This window comes from Colias philodice, chromosome 13, assembly GCF_061535455.1.
Source record: "Colias philodice isolate Cphi_HAF_F1 chromosome 13, ilColPhil1 Martin Lab GWU primary, whole genome shotgun sequence".
NCBI lineage: Eukaryota > Metazoa > Arthropoda > Insecta > Lepidoptera > Pieridae > Colias > Colias philodice.
In genome coordinates, this window is record NC_143098.1 from 5,795,823 (window position 1) to 5,809,049 (window position 13,227).

Sequence of the window (13,227 nt, forward strand, 5' to 3'; positions counted from 1 at the left end):
CAGGCCCTGTCTACTGACCATGGAGTAGTTTTTGTGAAGGCTTATTATTTCTATGTGAACGATTTTATTTGACTAGCAAATCACTCCGATTTTTGAAAAAAAAAGCAATACATTATCACTGTGAGTTACCGTGATTTACCTTATTAATGTTAGGAAATTAAACATTGCCTAAGCCGATTATAGTTAATTCAATTATTTTAATTCATAGGTATCGTGTTGTAGGATAATTATAGGCACATATAGGTCAATTTCTTTCTCAATTGATAAATATCATCAATTATTCTTCGATCTACTTTCTATGATTATAGTTAACAATTTACACTATCCTATAAGTTTAAAGTCTTACGTATACACACCACAAAATTAAGCAACGAGAGCGGTCGATACATCAACACTGTCCGAAATTGGCACAACAAAGGTCCAATGGCGATCAATTTCACAAATAAATTACCTCCATTAGCCCTCAATAGCTGAGCGTGTTTGTGTCACAGCGTTGAGATGAAATCGTTTATCAAACGTGCCAACAATACATTTGCGTATGAGTTAAGGAGAAGTTTGTATGAGATAAATCGTGAATTATTATTAACTTTTAGAACCTTTTATTTTTAATGTTGTGAGACGATTTATTTATTATTATTAAGAGATAAATCATAAATGTTTTGAATGTGCACTGTTTTGTTTATTGTATATGAGATTTGGATAGTTCTTTGTGTTTAATTTTGATGGTATTTATTAGGATTTATAAACGCAGTAAAAATTGGAAATATCACAGATTATGTATAAATAATTAACATATATTTGATTGCATAATATCTTTTGTTATGCCGTGTTTGTTAACGATACTTTTGCAGTATAACGACCAATAGTTATTTAAACACATTACTTATTTATATACATGATACATCATTGACAAATAGGTTATAGCTTTCTACAAAATATATCAACGTACGTCTAATGAATATGTAAAACCTCACGTGAAACACTATCTTTATAGCACTTGTCCAATAAACTGAGACATTATATTTTCGACAGAATGACTGTACCTTAACTCAAGGTACGTCTATAACACGCATTGAGATCAAATTCAAAATACATAATTAAGTAATCCCGGTGTATACGAAAACAATTTTTCATTGCCCACCCACTAATAAATCATGGTTTGATTTATTATCCCGGTACAGAAATAAATTGTCATCACGATTAGATTTAGTGCGATAATAAATAATATTGTAACGCCCTTCTTAAATCATATTTCGCGTACTGTTCTTTTATTATACCAATATATTTGTATAAAAAATGATATAGTAAAATTCCAGTGTGCTGGACTGTAGGATGAGTAATGATTTCTTTATTTAAATAGGTAGATATCATGGTCAATATAACCGTTACAATAATTTTATGATTTATAACAACTGCCATCATGTCTTTTTTCATTAAAGTTAATAGTAATACCAGTACAAAGATACATCAAACTAACTAGTTACAAGAAGTAGAAGACAAAATAATAGTAATATTTTATAAATAGAGAAATCTGCCAAATGCCTACCCTTGCTAACTCAATGATTTTTTGACAGTTTAAATGGTCCGAAAAATACACAAAATTTCACTAAAATAATTCCACCACAAACTCTTCAATATATAGGTACTTTACGTATCTGCAAAAAGAACTCTACCTATAGAAATGAAGAAAGCATTTATCCATGTTAATACATGGATAATGGATAAATGCTTTCTTGTACTATTATCCAATCGATATTGAATTCGATTCAAAATGAGAACGCCAAATTAAAACATGGCGCCCCAGGATTTACGATGACACGCCGCACACGAACCATGGAGTCACGTTTGTGTTAGGCTTTGAATGCACATTGCGTTTCGATAAAAGCTAAGTATATAAAGGTATATTTATAGGCTTTGAATGCACAAAGCGTTTGATGTTGAAAGTGGAGAATAGTTTCGATTAGAAGTACTTTGGATTGAGAGTTAAGAAAACGTAGAAAGAAAACGGTAGTGGTCAGCCGTCAATTCTTTTAATTTACCATCATTGCGCATTTTTGCTTTAATTCAGGCATAGATATGCTGTAATGAAATAATACACTTTTTCAATACATATACGTATTTATTTAGATTACAAATTAAACATAAAATTCAATAATGCTCAAGTAATAAAACTCTCTGTACAAATATTGCACATATGGACACAATGTATTAAAATCGTTCCCACTTGCCCTTAATCCTGGTTTCCACATATTCCCTTAATTAATCCAAGATAGCAGCAAATAAAGCCACGAATGAGAAACACAGCATTTATTCTCAATTAGAGCTTCCAACAAAATCACCTGTACTCTATATTTATATTTTACACATGAACTTGAAGCTTAACTGTAATAATTTAAGAACTTAAATCCAGTGCAGCTTACAGACCTAGATTTCATATCAGATTTGAGCAATGGAATTAAGAACTGTTGCAGTGGACGGCAGATAAGCTTTTAGAGCCTGTTTTAATTATTGGCTTCGAGAAAATAAATAATTAAATCTTTAGTCAATTTCCTTTAAGGTATAATTATGGTACCTACTATGCGACAGAATGAGTTACAATGAGCCTTAACGACTTTTATGTAATGTTTGGATATTCTTTAATAAAAGTATGGGATAAAAAAATTTCATTAAAAAATGCGGAACAGGTAAATTGATTGTGAATTTAATTGATTATCAATTATGTTATTCAAGCAAATTAATACATACGTTAGACGGGATTTATATATTGTCTCAAACCTGCTGTATCAATTAAGTTTTAATTTTGTATGCAAACTGTCGACAGACTGGAATTACTAAAATAAAACTTTTTAGATATATTATAGGTAGTGAATTCTATAAAAATACATTAGTATCATAAATTATGGTATGTGAGTGACCTCCTTTGATAAAGGTCGTGCGAAATAGTAAATGCGAATGTATTTACTATAGAATGCCGGTACATATTATTATTTTGAAGGTACTCGATAAAATATAGACCAGGGAGCTAGAATAAATTACCGTATAGGCAATGTTACGGCAACTTAATACTTTGTTTTGCTTACAATGATTCGAATTGTCATGAATTGAGACAACGATAAAATATATGTAATAAGATTCTAAATCTGCTGCTGAATTTGATATACTTTGAATTTGATAAGTTAACGAACTTCAATTGTAAGTTACACTATAGCTTAGATTTATGCTGAGCCGTCTAGACTGTAGGCTAGTCGTTAGCTACATATAAGTACGTAACAATAAATGGGCGCAATTGAGTCCTTGCCTCGTTAAGGACCACATGTCGGTGCGTTTTGACATCTGTGCTGTATGTCTGTCAACGGTTAAATGGTTTGAAACGTTTTTAGACCTGACAGTTGTTTATAGGGGAATATTTTAAAAGTAGCTCTATGCACCGATGTTTATTATTATTGGCCTGTAGCCTTTGTAGCTATATAATATATATTATACCTCTAATAGCAGTATAGTATACATTATAAGTATCAATGAATATGTACGACGTGTATCGTATTCGTGATTGTCAACCAGCTATATGTAATTTGCTCTAGAAATTAATAACGTATCATACAATAGCGTAGCATTTGTTTGAAATGAATAAAATGGTTCGGCGCACAAAAATGTTTACCACAATACAGCGTGGTCCAAAGTGGGCGGTAACCCTATAATCAGTACCCCGCGGTCGAATCGTCATTATAGGCTCTTCGTTAGTCCGTCAAATCATAGACCGGTGTTAGCTCATAAAACGATCTCATGTCATTTACCAAATTGCATCGCGTTTCAGGCTTAATTGTGTGTGAACCGAAATGTGTATTTTAAACACGAAATTCCACATTAAAGTATAGGTTAGAACTGCCATTTGGATCATTTGGACAATTTTATACGAGGCGCACATTGATATTAAATAATAATGGAATTGTAGACGTTGAGCTTCGGTAATCTCACGAAATCTTCTAATTCACCTTATTATATGGTTAGTATTATTTGCTAGAAACAAAGGTAAGCCGCAACATAATAAAAGATTTTTTCATGTCTATTTAGATTTTAGATCCTTCATATATGTTAATTATATTTGATGTCCTAGCTGCACAGCAAGTTGAGTATATATTACCTAGATAATCAGTGGCGTGCCTAGGGTATAAGGACTGGGCAAGCCCAAATTTTTCAAAGTGTTTGATGGGTACCCTTTTCATGAATAAGATACCTACCTAGGTATACTGTGTAATTATGTTCGTTATAAAACTTATAAAAAAACGTGAACATATTAGTTACATACCGAATCAAATCTTTTAAATTTTCACGCGCGCCCTCAAACAGTTGAGTCAAACGTTTATCATTAAAATCGATAAATTATATAAAACTGTATGACATTATATTATTAATAAAATTGTACAGATCATTTATATTCTAATTCAAAACGCCAATCTTTCCTAAGGAAAGATTTCATAACATCGGAATTATAGAAAGTAGGTGTTTGTTTTAGAATTCAATTAAGTACCTAACAGCTACTTTTCTATGGAAATTATTGATACCATACAGAAAGGCGTTCTTGGCCAAATAAATACTTATACGTATTTCTTAATAATTAATACGTAGGTACCTACCTATGAATACGATTTAACGATGAGAAAGCACGCTCCGTGGAAGAACCTATTTACTAACAGGAATCGTAACTAACAAAATATGTGCAAGTTTCAACAGCTGGGGAAAGGCTTCTTCTAAGTAATTCTTATTCATGAAATCGTTCGTAAACATTACAATTAAAATTTCGTTTATGTGACTTACTAGTTTCGGTAATGCACAAATCGGGAGTTGGTTTTGATGAAGAAATTAATTGTTTTTCAGTAAAGTTTAATGATTTTACCTTTCCCCCGCTGAGCACAAAGCAAACCACCACAATTTACAACACAATCTGCTGTCGCGACACTTATTTTACCACAAAATTCGAAAAACTTAACCTAAATTACACTGGTATAATCACCCGCTCAAACAAACTATAATTTAACAATAATATTCACGACGTTCGTTCGCGCAATCGTAACTATCTTCACACTGTTAAAGCCGGGCCTTTTTTCCCTTAGAAATTGCTATAGAGTTCTATAGCTAGGTATGTATCTACTCCGACGAAATTTCATACGTTAGAAGAGATGAGCGCAAAGCCCGGTAAAAGCCCACGCGTGCAAGCGAGACACCGCACTGTTTATAATCCATCGAATTTAGGTTGTAACGTCCAAATAAAAGGTACGACCTTATTCCGTTAGCAAGAAGGATGAAATTAAAAAGTTTACTCAAATTCGTCATTGTTTTATGCTAGGCGTAATATATTATAATATTGTAGGTGAGTTTTCATTGAATTCGGAGCAGATTATGAATTGCTCATTGCGCGCGAATATTCAAACGTGAATATAGGTATTTTCCTGTCTCGTAGCGAATTTCTAAGGCAAGCCGGGCTTTTCGGCTTGTATGAACGTACCGCCACTGTAGATAATATAGCTCAACAATTCTGCCACAAAAAGAAAATAAGACATCTACAAAAGTATCAACTTACATAAGGTTACCTATAGCAAATGTTGATTGAAAAATATAATATAATAAGGTACTTAAGTATCATAACTTTTGGTGAAAGCTATAATCTACTTACGACAAAAAATATTTATTAATCTACGTATGTATCTAAATCACTAGCTATACGTATAATCGCGTGCAATTATGTGTACTAAAAGTTAAAACCTCATTTGTAACGTACTCAGTACTCACTAAAAAGAAAATCTTAGACAGGTGTCAAGCGTTCACCTGCGCCTGCGCAACTCAAGTGTTTTTACAGAAGAAATTATACATTTCTAGTTTTTCCTAGTTAATTTTGCACCTGCCAGCCTTATCATTCATGTTTGCATCGACTTGATACATACATACTTCTAATGAATCTATCTGCTTTTTATATGAATACTAGCGGTCCGCCCCGGCTTCGCCCGTGGTACATATTTACGTTTTCTCTACATAAAAACCATCCTCGTACTTCAAGGAATATAATAAAAAAAGAATTATCGAAATCGGTTCAGCCGTTCTCGAGTTATGCGCTTACCAACACATTTTGCGATTCATTTTTATATATAAGATTTAATAAATAAAACAGATATACCTGCATAAATATTCGTGCAAAAATTCACTTACATATTTTATGATGAAATAATTTAATAAGTTACTTTTGACTACGTGATTTATTCGAAAAAGATAAAACATTTTTTGTAGAAGAAATTTATGATGTGCCTACCTCGCGATCGGGCTGAATATAATTACACTTTATTTTTCATTTATGTTAATATCAAGAAAAAATATGTTATATAACGTTGTTGAAACTTTTCATTAATTATTAAGTAAATGACTTCTACTTTCCAGTTCGCTTTATGGTCGGTGCACATAATATTTATAATATGTTCACGTATTTTATTGTGAACGTGATCTCGTTCTAGAATAATAAAATTAATTAAAAAACGTAGCTCCAGGAGGGCTCAGTACATTACGCGTTAATATGAAGTATAATAATTCTGAAGCAATAAAAATGATCGTAAAAGTCTAGCTGCCTTATCCCTATTTCTTTGCAAAAACTGGTAACATGTGGTTCGGGATGAACTAGGGGGATATCGCGGTATGTGCGTTCGTATCCGCACTGCTGCAGTTTATGGTAACGGTAATTGATAAATGTTAGTTGAAAACATATCTCGGTATAAGAACATGATGTATGTGCCCATCAAATTGTAACGATCCCGCTTGTATTCGGAAAAAAGCCGAGCCGACCACTTATTGTATACAATATACTTTAACTAATTGTATAAATAACAAGTGAGACGCGTTTCATTCATTTGCACTGTGTTGATGTGTGTAATCACATTTTAAATTATAATTGTTAAGTCCAATAGTTTCAAAGCATATTAAAACAACATCACTCGAATTAACGATCTTGAAAAATCCCAATTGAAAACGAGAGTCCACTTTAACAAAAAGTTTGACTCGGTTTCGCATTCCCAAATTAAATTCAATGACCGGCAATTACCCCGTACAATTGCATTCAAACTATTTTAACGGAAGACCTCACAATCGTTTACTTCGAATTAAATAAACAAGGGTGCCGCGGGCAGAGCCGATTGTCGGCGATCTGACGGCAAATAATTGCCGATTTGGCCGACACACGCGAACGCCGTAATTGCAGAAGATTGCGGCCAATTTGCAATAACAAACATTGCTCCGGCCACTGAGGTAATGTAATTTTATGCTCGTTTATCAGATATTAATTTCGGATATTATGCCGTCGGTTTCTATTGTTTTGTACGGTTATAAATCTTTTGTGACGTCACATTGTAATGCTACTTTTATTCGAGCTTTTTTTATAAGATGCAATTTCTTTTTAAGATATTTATGACATGTGAAGTTTTTCTTCAAATATACATCGAATGTATGTAACTTTGAGTCTTTATAGCTAGAGTTAAGTATACTATAATAGATCAACCTTTTAATAATCACATTTGCGTTTTGTTTCTACAGTCTACACTATAATAGTTCTAGCTCCATCGCGCACTAGTCATGGACCAAAAAGCCATTTTACCAACACAATCCTTACCTAATAAACGAATTTATTCAACAACTCAAACATCAAGTCATCTCGTCATCATAACTCTAATGAGTATATCTAAAACAACATCTCGAAGGAACCCGGGCGCCCCGCAGTGTTCTGACCACACGTACTTTACATACAGATTCTTAAATAATTTTGTATGCTTACGGTATAATACATGAGCATTAGCAATTTTTACGGTTTCCTTTGTTAAGCAACCATTCTTTGAAACGCCACCTTTGAGTTGTAATTTAAGGAAAATCTAATTGGTTTGAGGTTCATTTATTCAAATTATTATTGATGCGTTTGTGCTGCATAGCGATTAGCGTACATATGTTCAAATAAATCAAAGGTCCTTTAATTACCTTGTAGATACACGATATTCGTGAATCATCTGATGCCCTCATTAATACACAACTCACTAAAACAACTAACACTATTCGTATAAAAAATACCCAAGCAAAATGCGTATTGTTCTACACTCTTGTATTCCAAGAAGAATCAATTGACAACTTAGCATTCCTTACTTCCAGCCCTTTTAAAAAAAGCAGTTCTCGCATCAGATAATAATAGTCATGCAAAAACAAAAATAGCTGCAATGTAATCAATGGGGTTAAATGCCGATCGTGCCATTAAACGGATAATTAAACTTGAATCCAATACAGACGTCGAATCAGGCTGAATTGCGTCTATTTAAAGCACACACATCAGCAACGGACGCAGTTCGAGACATTAGTCTTGTGAGTCACTCAATTACCCCATCCATAAATAGCCTATCAAACTTATGTCATATTGTACTTAAGGTTCCCTTATAATAAATACTAGTAACAAGTAACAACTACCACCATTGTGAAAAAACATTGTTGATGCGGTTTAAATTAAGATTGATATAAAGCTTTAAGATTGTGATGCTTTAACAAATTAAATAGAGAAACAACCTGATCTTATTTTTTTTAAATTAGTTGATCTATCTCGCTTTTCTCAAGCATTATTTGAATAATTTATCGCTCAATTATTGAAATATACGAGTATTAGGATGAATTAATAAAAATCTTGTATACCTTCAGAAGGACGAACACTTTACATATTTTTAGAGTAAATAATAATATTATGTGACTCGTTTGCTATTCATATTTAAAATTAAAATCGTATACGTATTTAAATTTTAAACCTTTATATTTGATCAAACTTTCATATTAGTCGTTCCTACTTATATTAGTAGTTTCTCAAAAAAATATTTTTAACACACTTTTAAATGACTCTGACCTGTATGTTTATATGACTCTTTTCGACTCGATTTTCACCCTTTAAACGGTCAGAATTAGATCAAACATTTTGCATCAAGGATCGGTTAGAATACAATAATTTAATCTTATTAAAACGTGTTTTTAACAATATTTATTATAACATAACTATAATTACTTTGCTTTCCACCAATAATGTGCGAGGATGTGTAGCTAGGAGTGTGTTTTAAATAACCAATCATATCGCTTCATTTAGTTAAAAGTTTGAAGTGTTTAGCGTTTGAAGCGATACTATTGGTTATTTACATTTTACAAACACATTCCTCGCTAGTCGCTACAAATCCTCGTACATTATTGGCACTTATTGTTGGAAAAGCACCCTTATATCGCTACCGCTCATTACCTGTATCAAACATAAAACAAATATTTGTTGTAATGAACGAGAGAGTGGTTTGTTTTAACGTGAGCGGTGGAAGCTGTTTACAATACTACTTAAACATCTTAAATATTTAGTTTGTACCTTCCTTCTATTCTATTTGCTGATAACCTTCAAAATTTTGTGAACTTATTAATCAATTATTAAACTTCTTTAAGTGGCCCATGTCTTGCCATCCACAAAAATTAAAACTAGTTTAGTGTATTATTTGGGAGTAGGTACATTCATTTATCATAGGAACAGAAATTGTGTCAGCTATCTATCTAATTCTTTATGATCATTTTAAATTAGTTCCACTTAATTTAGTTTAAAGAAAAAGCTCAAAGTCTGTAAACATATTAGTTTTATCAGTAACGGAATAAGAGAATTGTGTTAATTACAAAGTTATCACTACTAAATATTTATATGTTAAAATAAGCGTTGGTTATCTCGACTAAGCTTATTAAATCTTCACCCATAAGTGTTATCAAGCATACTAGATTCACTGTTGTTAATTAATCGAAATTTTAACCCAAATTTTTGCATAAATTTCATAGAGAATGTCCAGCGTGTTTAAATACTTACGACCTTTGCTCTCAAGTGCTAAGAAGTGTACATATTTCACCGATAAAAAACGCTACTGCGGTACAAATCGGGCACATTAATTAAGTTTTTAATCGGCTACCGTTCACGTAAATGTTAATGTTGTATGTTAATCACTATTAATCATTACACATTCCTAGAAAGTAATGATTTTCAATGAGCTTGAAGCAATGGAGCGATAAATTTGCCCGATGTGAATCTCTTTTTATGTTCGTGTGTGATTAAGAAAGTTAAGTGTTTATTACGCGTTGAAGATGCGATTAGATTTGTTGGATTGCACAATTTTCTACCAAGACATTCTTGGAGTTAACGTAAATTAACTTTAAATGGAATTACCTATGTAGCTATAAAGTTTGTTGAATTAGTACGTACTAACTTTTACATTTGAACAAAACGGAGAAATAATTAAATCTTTTTACTCAAAGGAGAATTTACTGTAAAAACATAGTTAGGTGAGGATAAAATCATGGAACTATATATACTACGTATGGAACTAGGGCATGCACCCGGGTTTACCCGGTTCCGAAAAACCCGGGTAAACCCGGGTTTTTTGATGATCTTGAGAACCGGGTCTGAATAGTTTGAAACCCGGTTCTCCCGGTTCCGACCAAAATATTAAAATATAAAGTATTATTTATATTTTGCTGCATTATTTTAACAAATTTATTTTATCTGGCAACGTCAGACTCACGTGCATCGCGAATTTTCGTGCCACGCCTCAAGCGTGACTCTGATTGGTTGTCTAACCTTAGATGCTATTAGTTTCCTACGGTTGTATTACCAAAAAAATAAATTAGGCTTCGAAAATGACAAAAATTAGGCTACAGAAATATTTTTATTAGATTTCTCGTGAATTTGAAAAGCTGTTAATTTTACTGTTTCATATAATGATCCAGTCATGTTTTTGTTTTTGGTATCAAGCTGAAATTTATATCGATACTCAAGTCTTCGGTCCCTTTTATGTGAAAAAGTCAAACTCACAAGCCAACGCATCAAAAGATACAGCCGAAATGCTGCTGAAAAGACATGCTGAAAATTTTCGCAAATTTCGATATTCGCATGGATCGCAGGACTCAAAACCTATTGCTGGGTACTTTTCATGTTTTTATGTGATATTATGATAACAAGAGCGCCGAGACAACCGTCAAAACGCTAAGGAATAGAATACGCTATCGATACAAATTGACATAAGCGTATGATGTTTTGCCTAAGGATTCGGTCACCCTACCAACGACGACGACGACCACGAACAAAATTTTCATCCAGTCGAAATTAAATAAAATTGTGCAAAACACAAAAATTTTTTTTCGAGATCAATGGATAAAAAATAGGTTTTCGTAGAAACGGTAGCTCCTAGGAAAAAATGTATGTAACCTTTTTTTATAGATAATTTTATGATCTACAATTTTGGTTCCAGGTGATTGTATGATAAACTTATACCTATATTAAGAAGAGCTGGAACGTCAACACATTTACACATTGCACATGTTAGGCCGGGAGATACTGACACAAAATTTCGGGTCATTTGTAACAGGATGGCGGTCTAGAGGGGTCTTAGTACGCAATGACAAAAAGAAAAATGATGGTCAGTGGGCGTTATTTTATTTTTTATTTATTTTATTGTTTTTTTAAATCAACGCATCGCGTCGGTATGGGGGGCTGTAAGTTACACCGGAAAAGTATGGCATGACACTACCGCCTACATCTTTTTTATGGGCTATCGGTAAATTCTAAAATTTTTGTGTTACAAATCGTTTGACTTTCGCTATTTATCCGACGAGTTCGACTAACGCCCATGCGACTAGTCCGCCGGTACCAGCGTTCTGACCATCATTTTTCTTTTTGTCATTGCGTAATAAGACCCCTGTAGAACCGCCATTCTGTTACAAATGACCCGAAATTTTGTGTCAGTATCTCCCGGCCTATGTGTAGCTTTTATTTTGCAATTGTTTATAAATACAGGGTGATGTGTGTAGTACGAATATCTAAAAATCTATGAAGAATTTTGTGATACAGTAAATGAAAGAATTTGATTTTGAATAAGAAAACGTCCGTTCATCATTATCAAAATAACCATCCGTGTGTTGGGAGTGAGCGTACACGTGTTATTTGTATTGTTTTTATGACCTGAAATTTAATTATTATTTGATAATTGAATTATTATTAATTCTTTTATCCAATTGATTATTATTAGAATAAATAATTAAGTTCATCAATTGATTTACTTTTAAATTATAATTTTACAGGTAAATTATGAGAGCTTTCATAATTATATTTGCATATATTTATCTACAACGCACCATTTTACAATTCAAGTCTAAAATGAAACTAGAGTCGCATTTATTTTTGAACATACTGTAAGTGAAATTGCATAAGTGTGAGTACTGTGAACATGCCAGCTTTCCTTAATTGACCGATACCGTCTCGGCGAAAATCGCAAAAAAAACTATTTTTTTTTATTGACCTAGAATTAATTTTTTATCCGAGTACCGTAATGACGGGAGATTTAAATATTTTATTTTGAATAAATTTCGGCAAGATTGGAATTTTGGTCGTGGTCGTCATCGTCGTTGGTAGTGTGGCCGAACCATTACCAAAATGTCATGAGCTTATGTCAATAATAATTAGCGTTAGCAATTTCTATTCCTGGGCGATACTGACGTTTGACTAAGGGCCAAGGTACTTTTATAAGACTGATAAATAAAGAGAAGTATTGAAATTATGTTTCTTTATTAATTTAATAAAATAAGACACAAGCCGCGTAAAATAAAAGGCCCATCAGGTACTTTTACAGTTACTTTTGTTTAATTTCGTATTTTTTTCCGAAGTATTATAAAAGAACCGGGTAACCCGGTTCTACCCGGTTCTGAGCTCGATTTGGAACCGGGTTTCAGAAACTTGGAACCGGATCCGGTTCTGCATGCCCTATATGGAACCCACACTCCCTAAGAAAAAGTAAAGTCAAAAAATTTGACCTTGAATCTTATCGTTTCCCCTCCGTCTCTTTCTAGTTACGGTGAGTCATAATATATATAGTATGTCTATATTTCCGTGGGGTGAGTATAAATGTAAAAAATTCAGGATATTAAGGAAAAAAATAACGGATACATCAATTTTATTCGTATTAAAATTTTACTATAATACTAGATTTTGCCCGCGACTTAGTCCTCGTTGAAGTCATAAAACATAAAATCCCATTTATCCCGTGGGGATTTCGGAATAGCCTTTCTAAGTGCACCTTTAGGATACTCTAGATATACAGAGTGTGCCAAATTTCATGTCTTTAGGTCCAGTGATTTTAGGCTGTGCGTTGTCTGTCAGTCACT

At 32.8% G+C, this 13,227-nt stretch overlaps 1 protein-coding gene across 1 annotated transcript in view; it reads left to right on the forward strand.

Moving 5' to 3' along the window:
- The window catches only part of LOC149483375 (BMP and activin membrane-bound inhibitor homolog), a 61,326-nt gene that overhangs the window by 27,816 nt on the left and 20,283 nt on the right, over positions 1-13,227 (forward strand). The gene's annotated exons all lie outside the window — the stretch shown is intronic.